This window comes from Phyllostomus discolor, chromosome 4, assembly GCF_004126475.2.
Source record: "Phyllostomus discolor isolate MPI-MPIP mPhyDis1 chromosome 4, mPhyDis1.pri.v3, whole genome shotgun sequence".
Taxonomy (NCBI): Eukaryota; Metazoa; Chordata; class Mammalia; order Chiroptera; family Phyllostomidae; genus Phyllostomus; species Phyllostomus discolor.
This window is the reverse complement of record NC_040906.2, coordinates 136952462-136964692: the sequence shown is the minus strand read 5'-3', so window position 1 is coordinate 136964692 and position 12231 is coordinate 136952462.

The window sequence follows — 12231 nt, the reverse complement described above, 5'->3', positions numbered from 1 at the left end:
GGTTTATGAGGAAGATAAATTAGCTGCAGCAGAAGACAAAAGCTAATGGTAACCGGGTACCGTATAAACAGAAAACCCAAACTATGAGGACTATTTAGGGCAGCCACCTGGAGCCCCTGTGGTCTGAATAAAGTCAAAGCTATCTGTCACCTCGTCCAATAAGCAAAAGTCTCTCAAAACAAAAACAGCAATAACGACAAGACTTTCCATTGATCCGTGGGCAGTTTTACTAATACCCACTCGAAATTGGCACTCTGAGTAGATTAAAAACTCAGAATCCTTGGCCCCATGGTCCGTTCTGTATATGAAAGGTAAGGAGGTACAGGGATTAGGGGTGGGGGCAGCGGGGACTTATTATAGAAGTACTTAAAGATAAAATAGCTTGATCCATAAGTGGCCCAGAGAAAAGTGACTACTATAAACTTTGTATTATGACCTTCTAACAAGAAGGAAAAACTCTTGAAGGCAACCACTTCTGTGTGTGCAGAACTTCGTAGGTACTCAGTAAACATTTGTTGATTGGTTAGATATAGTTTAGATAGACAAGATTAAACTTGTGCAACTTAAAATACATAGTTTCTTTTCTTAACGTTTCGTGATAAAATAGCATACAGAATGAAGGTTGGCTGGGCTGTTTCTAGAAGAATCAAGGTGAACAGGATGCTTGCTCCACCCATAAGTCAGGGTTTTCAGTCTTCAAGCAAGGCAGCAGGAGATCCCAGCTGTGGCTCTGTCCCTAATCAGCTTCTGACCTGAATTTCCTCATCTGTAAAGCTGGACCAGATTTTATCCCCAGCGTCCCTTGCTGCTCTCACTTTGTATGATTCATGACTGGGCAAAGCTCTAAAACTAGTAAGTGACAGACACCAGACACACAAAAATACTTTTTGGTCATCATGACTTAGTGAAGAAGAAATGGGGCAGCCACAGAATGCCTGAACCTAACTGCTTGTATGTGAAGACTTGGATTCATCTTCCATTGGCAGAGGACCAGAGCACGTTGCAGAAGCAAATGCTGTCCATCACCATGAACACTGCAGACATAGAAAGTCTGGGGATAGTTGCTGTGCCCAGGTGCTCCATCAGTTGGTTTAGGTGTGTGTAAACCAAAGGTGGCCCTATATTTTGTGTCCTCCTCCCACTGAAATGTAGTGTCAAATTCCCCCCCTTTTGAATCAAGGGCTGAACTCAGTGGCTTGCTTTAGAAAATAGAATATGAGAATTTTCAAAAATAGAATATCTGGAAGCTTCAAAGTTAAGCTATAAGGAAACTTGCATCTTCTTACTGAGCTCTCTTGGAACCTACTCTCTGGTAGCCCTGAGCTTCGATGTAAGAAGTTGAACCCCGTTGAGACTGCCATGCCAGAAAGGCCATGATGCATGTCTTCTGGTCACTAGTGCCAGCTGAACCCTGCCTTCCAGCATTCCCTGCTGGATCCTGCTGGTTTTGTTTTTTTCTTTTTGGATTCTCCAGACAAGCCCACTCACCAGCTGAATACCTCCCAGTGACCTCACTGATGCCATGTGAAACAAAGGAACTACTCAGCAGAGCCCTACTCAAATTCCTGACCCTCCAAATAGTAAAATATAATAAAAAGGCTGTTGTTGGAAGTCACTCAATTTTGCAGGGGTTTCTTATCCAGCAATAGGTAATGGAACAGTATAAAGTGTATGTGTAAGCCTGTATGTGTTTGTGTATATAATGACTGCAATTAAGTCTTTACTTTTCCACCACCTGTTAGCAATTTTTATAGGCTGTAGATTTTTGTGCCAAGTTGTGTAACATATCTTCTAAAGAACATAATTTTACAGGAAGTAGTATAACAACCTTAAATAATAATTTTAAAATGTAAATATAATTGATCACATTGTGTCCAATTTATGTATTTAAGGAAGTTAATTCTGGAGGTCTTTCATCTCTAGGTTCTGTACACAGAAATTACTGTATCTGAAAACTTAAAATTTTTATTATCCCTGCCTTTGAAAATACTTAATATTCCTGCATTAATACTAAAAAAGTATATTTTTGTCTCATACAAAAAAAACTCAGTGCCAGGCATATATCAATTTCTCAATATACTTTAGCTCTAATCATAACTTATCCAATGTCTTCCAAGGACATTGAATTCAACTATAATATATATTTATATGAAAAAAGGAGGAACTACTATACAATTATCTATTAGAAAGTATAACTTCTGCTTCCCTACATCCAAAACCTACCCTAAGCTATACAAATATGATAGCCATGCTTCACTGTAACTGTTTTCAGCCTTATCATGCTTCAATCATGTCCTTGATGGGTGAGGCCATTTCAGAAGGAACCTATGCTACAAGGACACATTTTTTTGATAGAACCAAAGACACATTTAGCATATAATAAACTGTTGTTGTTTTTTTATAGTGAATTGTGTTTTAGGAAAGTCCAGAGAGAAAGTTTATTGTTACATAATTTCTTTTGACAGCCTTTCAAATAAAAGGAGAGTGTAGATCAAAGTTCAGGAGTTAACTTCTCAGTAGCTCCTAGGAACTTAAGATCTATGGAGAAAAATACAGTGTTATAAAAATATTACCCTCTTTTATCAAAAGCAACCTCATTTCTATTATTTCTGGTAGTTCTTTCTCTTTTTTTTTTTGTAGTAAAGTAAGAGTGTTGGGAGTCAATCATTGATGCCATCCCCAGGCTGGAGAAGTTGGAGCGCACTGGCTGCACACGGGAGGTGCCTTCTGCAGCATCTCCAGGCCCCTGAAGTGTTGGGAGTTCCCCCAAAGAAATGGTGTACTGTATTGCCTGAAAACTAAGAAGCAGCTGATTCTAAAATGCATCTTATTTTAGGGACATTTAAATTTGAATAACATTCCATTGTACAATCCATGCAATATTGTGGTTTGCATGGAGAGAAGTTTAACATTTTTAGAGGACTAATTTATTTCTAAGAAATAGTTTTCAATTCAAAGGCCAATTCTAGGCCATATTCAACATTCAGTATTTTCACTGCTTAAAGCTCTTTATACCAATCACACTAAAGTTATTAATAAAGCAATGGTAACATGTTTGTAGAATTTATTAGTGTAAATTAAGCTATCAGTGAAGGCAAATTTAAACTAATATAACAATCCAGTAATAAATCATAATTTGCATAAATAAATTCAGCCTGTAGACTAAAAGTTGAGCAATGTTTAAATTTTAAAAATAACATTTGTTCAAGGACAGTGTTTGGATTTCTTATTCAGACAATGAGCAGCATTTAGACCCATATTTGGGATTTTGTATTCAATTCAAGATGCTGAACTGTAAAGATCTTGTCTAGCCACATTTCAACAAAACAAATATTCAAATTTTTAAAAGAAAATTAGTATAAACCCTATGAAGTACAGGAACTCTGACCTCAATAAAAAAAGTAAGAAAAAATTTTGCCTAGCACCTCCAAAGTTACTACTTATTTTCCATAAATAAAAATAGACATGTAACCCCAAATTTCCTTTTTCTCTCTATTACCATTAAATGTCTGTTATTATTTTATATCCTTCTTATTCTTGGCCATTTAAATTTATCTGATCACCTAAAAGCATTACCAAAGGTGAGTAAGAAGTAGATAGGAAAACACATTCTGGACTTACCCTCTACTCAGAAGGGGGCTTGTTATTACATCTACAGCCAAGGAATATGTGATTCTTCTGGGTTCCTCCAGACTTCCTCAGAGTTTCTGCACTTCTCTTTTGCAATTACTGTTAATCTTGTGAAAATACCCCAGGAGTCAGGCGGTAGGAATGGATCTCCTCCAGACTACTTAGAGCAGTTGCCCCTTGGAGGACACACCAGATCCAGCAGACAGGCAGGCTGTCACCGAGCCCAGGGACACACTGGAGGGCATGTAGAGAGAGATCCAAAAGCAAGCATTTGGCTCTTCATCCCAGGACATGACGGCAGCCTCAATGCACCAGAGGAACGACGTCATGTTCTTGCCCAAAGATGAGTTCAGGCTGCTTAGACCTTAGGCACCCCCAGACTACGGTCTGGCCTTCTGTGAGATGGGTGTGCTGTTTAGAGGGTTAAGGAGTAATTTCTCATAGATTGTCAGAAACTCCATCAGGAGAGAGCAAAGGTGTGGGTGTGTGTGGCAAGGAGAGGTACTATTCATCCAGATGGCCATCTCTTCAAAGAGAGGCAGCATCCTTTTTGGTAACAACTGTTTCTTCCAGCCTTCATAGCTTAAAACTACCTTTAGAAGAGTGCCCAGAGAGTTATTTGTCTCGGCTTTAAACTTTGTTTTCGAATGGCTATTCATCTATTTCACCCAGTTTCCAAAATAGCCATAGTGAGCCTCACTTCCTGTTATTCATGGCCCTGAAATACTGAATGAGGGCAATATATAATTCCAGAACCATCTCTATTATTATTTAGTTGTTAGAATGTTTTGATTAAAAACAACCATGAAGCTAATACCGATGAATGTATTTAGTAAAAATTATCCCTATAGTAGTTTAAAATGTTGTAGTCCTCTATTTAAACGATGTTTTCTTTTTAAATATATTAAGTGCCTTTGATATTAAGATAAGGGTTGCAAAAATTCACAAATGTTCAACAGACACTTTTTAAGTCATTACAAAAATTACAGTTGAAATATTAATGAGTTAGATAATTATAAAACAATGTACATAGTACTAGGTAATAAAATAGTAATTATGACAGAGATTGTAATAACTATAAATTAAAAAATCAATTGTAGGCATAATGGCAATTATATTAGTTCAAAATGTAATGTTAGATGTTCAGAAAGGACAGAGATGGTAAAAAGAACCTGTACATCCTTGAGGATATGCCGTCATGGAGAAACACCAGGTGATGTGGCTAGGAGAGCCTCTATGAATTTGTTTATACAATTCTTGCCAACACACAGGCTTGTACAGAGTTGAAAATCACAAACATTAACTTATAAGACATGCTTGAGCCCCAAACTGATAAGATATTATGACTTTCCATAAAATCTCAATATGTAATACATGTGTCTAATATACCTTACTCTCTGTAAGGCATTCGATATGTACTTATTGAATATATTTGATTCATCTACTGTAGCAAAAATAAAGCTAAGTAAACAATACAAATCCAATTTTTGAAGCAAGAGAAAGCCTCATGGGCAGGGTGATAAAATGTTGATATGTATGACATTCTAGATGTTGAAGAAACTTCCACAACATTCCTAGATTGCATGTAAAACAAACACAGAAATGACATATTTTCAGGATACTCCATTGAAACTAAAACCAATCCTGTTTGCTCTAAACTGGGCATTCAACTAACACAGACCAATTGTGAGTATACTCACCAACCTAGGGAAGCTATGAGCCAAATGTATAGTATGTGTGTGTGTATCATGTGTGTGCAGTTGAACTTTTTTTATTAGTACAAATGTAAAAAATCAAAGATTTGGCTCAGGGATGTAGAGAGCTTAAAAGAATGTCACTTATTCATCACTCATGACAAAAAAAATACTATCAGACTTCCTGTTAGTCCATCAATATTGTTGAACCCATCAGAGAGCTGAGGACAGAGAATAACCACTAGCCCCAAACCTAAAGAGACACAGACTTCTGCAGGGAGACAAGACATTGGCCACTTGCTTGCCTGGTGCAGTCAGTATGAGACAATGGTTGTAGAAGAGCTTAGCAGGAAGAGTTAACAAATTGGTGATGCGGACCCAGGCTCGTGGGGTCTGCCACATTGTGGATGAGGCATGAGAAATTCACATGGACTATGGAGTCCTGTGAAGGAAAAGGGACATCATGGCTTCTCTCTCAAGAGGAGAAAAGGTGTCAGCCCTTGCTTTGACCAACCTTTATTGCTTTTCTGGGCACATTACATGATGGTCCTCATTTACTATGCACAGGTTCACTTTAGGTGGTTACCCTTTACAGAAAACAAAGGAAAGGATGTGGCTAATCACATCACAGAAGAAGGGTATTTGCAAATGAAAAGGGAAAGGTGATTGAACCGGTTACACTCCATATTGGGGAGGTTTAGCACAGACTTTAGGAAGTTATAGTAGGCACCTGCTGCCTCAATTCAGGGTGAGGGAGTTTTAGCAAAAGCAAGCCTCAAAGCAGCCTAGATACAATACAGGCCTGATTCCCCATGGGAGAGCCTATCCATGGACATGGGTCCTGAGCATCGAATCTTGCTTTCCACTGGGACCTGGGCCCATGCCACGCAGAATGGTCTCCTACAAACTGGTAAAGGCTCAATGCATCTGGGAGCTGCAGATATGAGAGTGTTTGCACCCTCTTGCAAGCTCTTCTGTCTGAACCCCACCTAGAACACACCAAGAAATCAACCCCAATCTTGGAGGCCTGAATATTCAAATAGCAGCCTCTGCTGAAAGGGTAAGAAACCCCCACTAGGACCTTCCTCCTGTATCTCGCCTATAGAACAAAAAACTTAAGCTATTGCAGAGCATAACAAACTCCGGCACTGAAAAAGGGAACAGAAAATAATCGTTCCGTCCCTAGTTCCAGTTTCCCTGGAATAGGCACTGAACTTTCAGTGCTGAAACTGGCAAGGTCCCTGGCACACTGAGAGGAACTGGTCATCCAAACCCTGAGAGAGGCTCTGGAATACTTCTGGGTACACACCTGCGGGTGAGGGAGGAACTAAAAGACAGAGAAGACCACAACCATCAGGCAGTGCCTGCCTAAGACTGAGGCTTACTAACAATAGAGAATTCCCTCTCTCCATGGCCAGGCTCACAAGCTGAGTAACAAATAACAGGGAGACATTGCTAAAAAGAAAAGGGCCAAGAGTGAGGAGACAGACCCTCTGTGATGTTCAGTGCAAAGGGAAGACTGAATGCCAAGGGTGAAGGAGACATTGAGAGAAACTACCAGCAAACCAGACCCTGAACTGAAACACAAGGCGTCACTAAAGGAATTTGATGTCTGTGGCACACTGAGGCAAACCACTGCCCCGAGGAAGGGAATCTCAAACTCAGCCCAGCTCCTGACTCATTTTGCACAGTAAAATTCTAGCGGAAAAAACAGATATATGCTTTTCCAGGCATAAAATCTATTTTCCTTATCTCTATTCTCCTAAACAAGGTGTCTGGCTTTCAACAAAAAATTACAAGGCTCACGAAAAGGTGAGAAAAACAACTCATCAAAAAATAAAGCAGTCAACAGAACCAGATTAGGATATGACAGAGGCATCGTGACTACCTGACAGGGAATTTAACTATGAGAAATGTGATGAAGTTATACTGCAGCAATTTTCAACCTTTTTTTGTCTCATGGCACAAATAAACTACTACAATTCTGTAGCACACTCAAGAAATATATTATTTTTTGCCTATCTGATAAAAGTAAGGTATACTTTGATTCATTCACACCACATAGCCATTGTTATGTTGGCTGTTGCCACTTTTTTTTAAATTTGACAACCTAAAGGAAAAGAGATTGATGCCCTTGACAAAATAGTTGGGTATTGCATGTTTTAAAAGTTCTTGTGGCACACCAGTTGAAAATAACTGCTCTAGTGGAAAAGGAAAACAGTATGCAAGATCAGATGGGTAATTGCAGCAGGACACGGAAACCACAGTGACAGAGGTGAGGAATGCCTTCAATGGGCTTCAGTAGACTTGACAAAAATTCAGTGAACTTGAAGGAGTTTGCTGGTCCATGGAAACGACCTAAACCAAAACACAAAGACGAAAAAAAAGTTACTAGGTATTTACCCAAGAGAATTGAAAACTTGTATTCACACAAAAACCTTATTGGCTGTATATCACATCTCTATTCATAATCACCCCAACTAGAAACAACCCAAATATTTCAGTCAGTGAGCAGACAAACAGACCATGGCATAGCCATGAGACGGAATGCTACTCAGCATTAAAAAAGAATGAACTATTGATATTGACTGATGAATCTCAAATATATTTTTCCAAGTGAAAGTAACCAGACCAAAGCACATATATTACAGGATCCACTTATGTAGATTTCTGAAAATGGCCAAAATAGAGACAGAAAATAGATGAAAGAGTGTCAGGGTTTAGAGGTGGGGGGAATGGTTGTCTACAAAGGGCAGCTCGACGGCCCTTTGGGGGCAAGAGAACTGCTCTGTAACATGACCATGGAGATGGATATGCAGATCTGAGCACTTGTCAAAACTCATAGAATTTTACCCCCAAATGAGTGAAGTTTACTCTAGGTAAACAAAAATACACTAGCATATAGGGGTACTCGGAAATGGAATACCACCTCTGACACATGTTACTGACCTAACCTTGAATAACATTATCACATTAACACAGGCAGAGAAGCAAAGAACTAAGCTAAGTAACTTTAGAATACAGTATTTTGATCAAATACTATTAAGGCTAAAGATTAAAGTTATTTTACAGATATACTATATTCTAGTTCATAAGTGAGGTATGAGTTATAAATTTTGAACTTATTTGTGTACACCAATATCTAATAAAAAAAGGTAAATATATGGCAAACTTTGAAAGCCAAGTTTCTAGCTGTCAGAGAAAGAATAAACTTCGTGGTATTGGATTTGAACTATAAACTCATAGTTTTAAAAATATATATACCAATAAACTTGTAAGGATAAATACAAATGTGTATGTGCATGGTATTACTATTAACATGCATCATATATGTATGAGGCCTGTCCAGAAAAAGTCCAGCCATTGTTAATATAATGAGAATGGTTTGCCTGACATCAACGTAACCTGGCAGCCAAGGAGAGTGGACTAGAATGCACATATGTGAACAATGATGACTTCACTGTACACTGTAGTCAGTGGGGCACTTGCAGGTGAGTGACCATGTGTACTATGTAGCCATGGCATTCAAAATGACTGAGTGAGTAGAGCAATAAATCTGCTTTAATTTTTGCATTAAACTTGGACATTCCTCCATGAGAAACTATTCTGATGATTCAGAAAGCTTTTGGGTATGGTGCAATGAGTGCAGCACAAATTAAGGTGTGCCACAAATGCTTCAGAGATGGTCAAGAATCTGTTGAAAATGATCCATGTTCTGAAAGGCCTGCAACAAGCAGAACCCCTGAGAATGTTGAACGTGTATGGGCTGCAATCAACAAAGATCGGTGACTGACAGTACAAGAACTAGAAGCTGATCTGGGGGTTCCAAAAACTACTGTGTCTAAGATTTTGACACAGGATCTTGGCATGAAACGTGTCATGGCAAAATTCATTCTGAAGCTTCTGCTACTAAAGCAGAAGGAATATTGTGCTGCAATTGCGTATGACTTGATTCAAACCACTGCCAATAAATGAGATTTAGCACCCTGTGACTTCTGGCTTTTCCCAAAATTAAAATCACCTTTGAAAGGGAAAAAATTTCAAACTGTCCATTAGGTTCAGGAAAATACAACAGGGCAGCTGATGGAGATTCCAACAAAAGATTTTGCAGTGTTTTGAACACTGCGAAGAGATACTGGGAGAACTGTATAAGGTTCCAAGGTGTCTATTTTGAAGGGGACTAGGGTGTCATTGTCCTGTGTACAATGCCTCTTGTATCTTCTTCAATAAATGCCTCTATTTTTCATAGTAAATGGCTGGATACTTTCTGAACAGACCTCATATATGTATACACAAGTATGTAAACATACATATTATTTATTTTTTATTGATTCAAATTTATGCACCTCCTTTAAGACCAGCTCAATGCCACCTCCTTCATGAACCTTTCCAGTTTTTCCTTAGCAGATTCCCATTTTGCTTTATAATTCTCTTATAGCACTGATCAGATTTGTCTTGTGCTTTTGTACATACCTTATATGTTTTTCCAAATAACAAATTCTTAAAGATCTTGTTTAGCTTTATCTTTTACAACACCCTCCATGATCTCTTAAATGGTATAGGTGCTCAGTAAATTTGCTGAATAGAATTTAATGTTAGAGGTATCTAGACACAAATTTGCGAGGAATTGACATGCCCTCGAGGTAATTAGTTCTCTTCAAGCTAGACTCCATAGGGCCTTAGAAAGTCCAGAGATATTATGTAGGGTTCAATCCTGGGTCTTCAACTTTTTCCCTTCCATTCTCATCAATATCATCTAGTCCCAATGACTATAAAAACTAAATGTTTTTGATCCCTGAATATATATACCCATCTTCTACATCTCTGTAGAGAAACGTTGGCATCTTTCCATTTCTCCCTCTCCATCCCTCTCTCCCCATTTGCCTCCAATTCAACAGGGAGTGGTATGCCAAATCTCTTCCAGTTCTCCCCCAGGTGCAGGTAATGCACTCTTGTCCATCAGGACCATAGTCTAAGCCATCATCATCTCTCTCCAAAATTTCTGAAAGTTTCTGAGGTGCTTGTCTTATTTTACACTCTTTATTTCAACTCATTCTTCATAAAGCAGTTAGAATGATTATCTTAAAAACCTAAATCATATCATGTGTCTGTTTAAGTTGTTTAAAAGTCTTCAGTAGCTTCCCATTGTACTGAAAATAAAATCTGATCACTTTGCTTTTTGCTCAAAGCTCTGCACACAGCTATGCTCCTAGTCATGAGCCTCTGTCAGTTCTTCCAACTCAGACACCTCTTTCCTTCTTTAGAGCCTTTGCTACCAAAGAAGGCTGTGAGAGCCTTCACTTCTGGTGGAATAGAGCTTATCAAGTTATCTGTGAAGGATCATGTCTTTCCTTTTCTGCAATCTATCATAAAACTATACTTTCTAAAGCAGAGCAAAAATCAACTACTAGAAAAGAATGTAAAGAAATATGTTTTATTTTTAGATTTAACAGGCATAAAGGTAGTCTATCAAATTACTATAAATGTCTCAAATGCTTATTCTCAATTTCTATACAGATCTCTTTAGGGTTCAAGAACAGTTTGCTGAAGGGGAAGATCTATGGGCTACTGAGTGGCCTCGTGATAGAGAACTCTGTGTATGACTGATTCTATCTGCTAAATTCTTGGCTTAAATGTTGAATCTTCAAAGAATCTGCCCCTGACCATGCTATCTAATTAGGTCCGTCTCCCTTTACTGTATTTTTGATCACTGCCCCCTATTTTTTCATTCATGACACTTATTTAAATTAAACACACTCACACACATCTCTGCTTACTTTGTTCCCTGCATCTCCCTCACAAGCCCCAGGTGACAGGTGTCATGACACCCTTTTTCTCTCTAGTGTATACCAATTGCTATGTCAAAAATGTTAAATCTGATTAAGACTAATGAATTTCTCAGAGCTTTAGTGTGCTGATATGAAATGTGAAACTCCAAGAGGTGGGTGTAAAGTACAGTTTCCCAAACTCATATTACCAATAGATCTTTCTTCAGGATGTATTCTGTACAATACACTGATCAAAAGAAATAACAATATTAGCCCTGTGGCTAGTGTAGCTAGTAGATTGAGTGCAGACCTGTGAACTAAAGGGTCATCAGCTCGATTCCTAGTCAGGGCACATGCCTGGGTTGTTGGCCAGGTTCCCTGTAGGGGGTGCACAAGAGACAACCACACATTGGTATTTCTCTCCCTCTCTCTTCTCTTCCCCTCTCTCTAAAAATAAATAAATGAAATCTTTAAAAAAACACAAAATTTTGCATATGGTAAAACTACTTTTACTGGGTTATAGTATTTAAGTTACATTGATATGTAAACTTAACCTGCTATCATTATTTCTTGTGGAAAATGCAGAGACTTTGAATTATGCCTAGATTTGGTGGGATAGAGTGTATGACATTCATTTGCCAATTTTTCTCTTAGTTTACTTTCTACCTTTTCATATTCTGTGATTGAAACACTGAAAATTAAATTTCTAGATTTTTCAGCCAGATGATTTCTAGATCAGTTCTAAAAAGAGGCAGTCGCAGAAGATTAGAAAGCTGAAGAAATAATATAGATATATTTTTTATTTTAAGAAAAGATTCTAACTGCTTCTGACAGCAGTGGGTAGCCTCAGGCTTCAATGCCATTCTGGTCTGGACTGAGGCTAGCAACTGCAGCTCCAGAACTGTCCACAGTTCCAGCTGCAAAAAGGAGCCACAAAGCCAACTGGCTGTGCCCTCCATGGTCTTCTGCAGCTGCGGCAGCAATGGCAATGGATTTGACAATTGCAGGGATTCTGGCCTCAGCAGCATCTGCTATGAACATCCACCTGGGTCTGGCAACACTTCCTCCCCCTTTGCATTCCAGGTCTGGTTGTGACTTCCTATAGTCACTGCCTCTTCAGTATCCCATCTTCTGCCTTT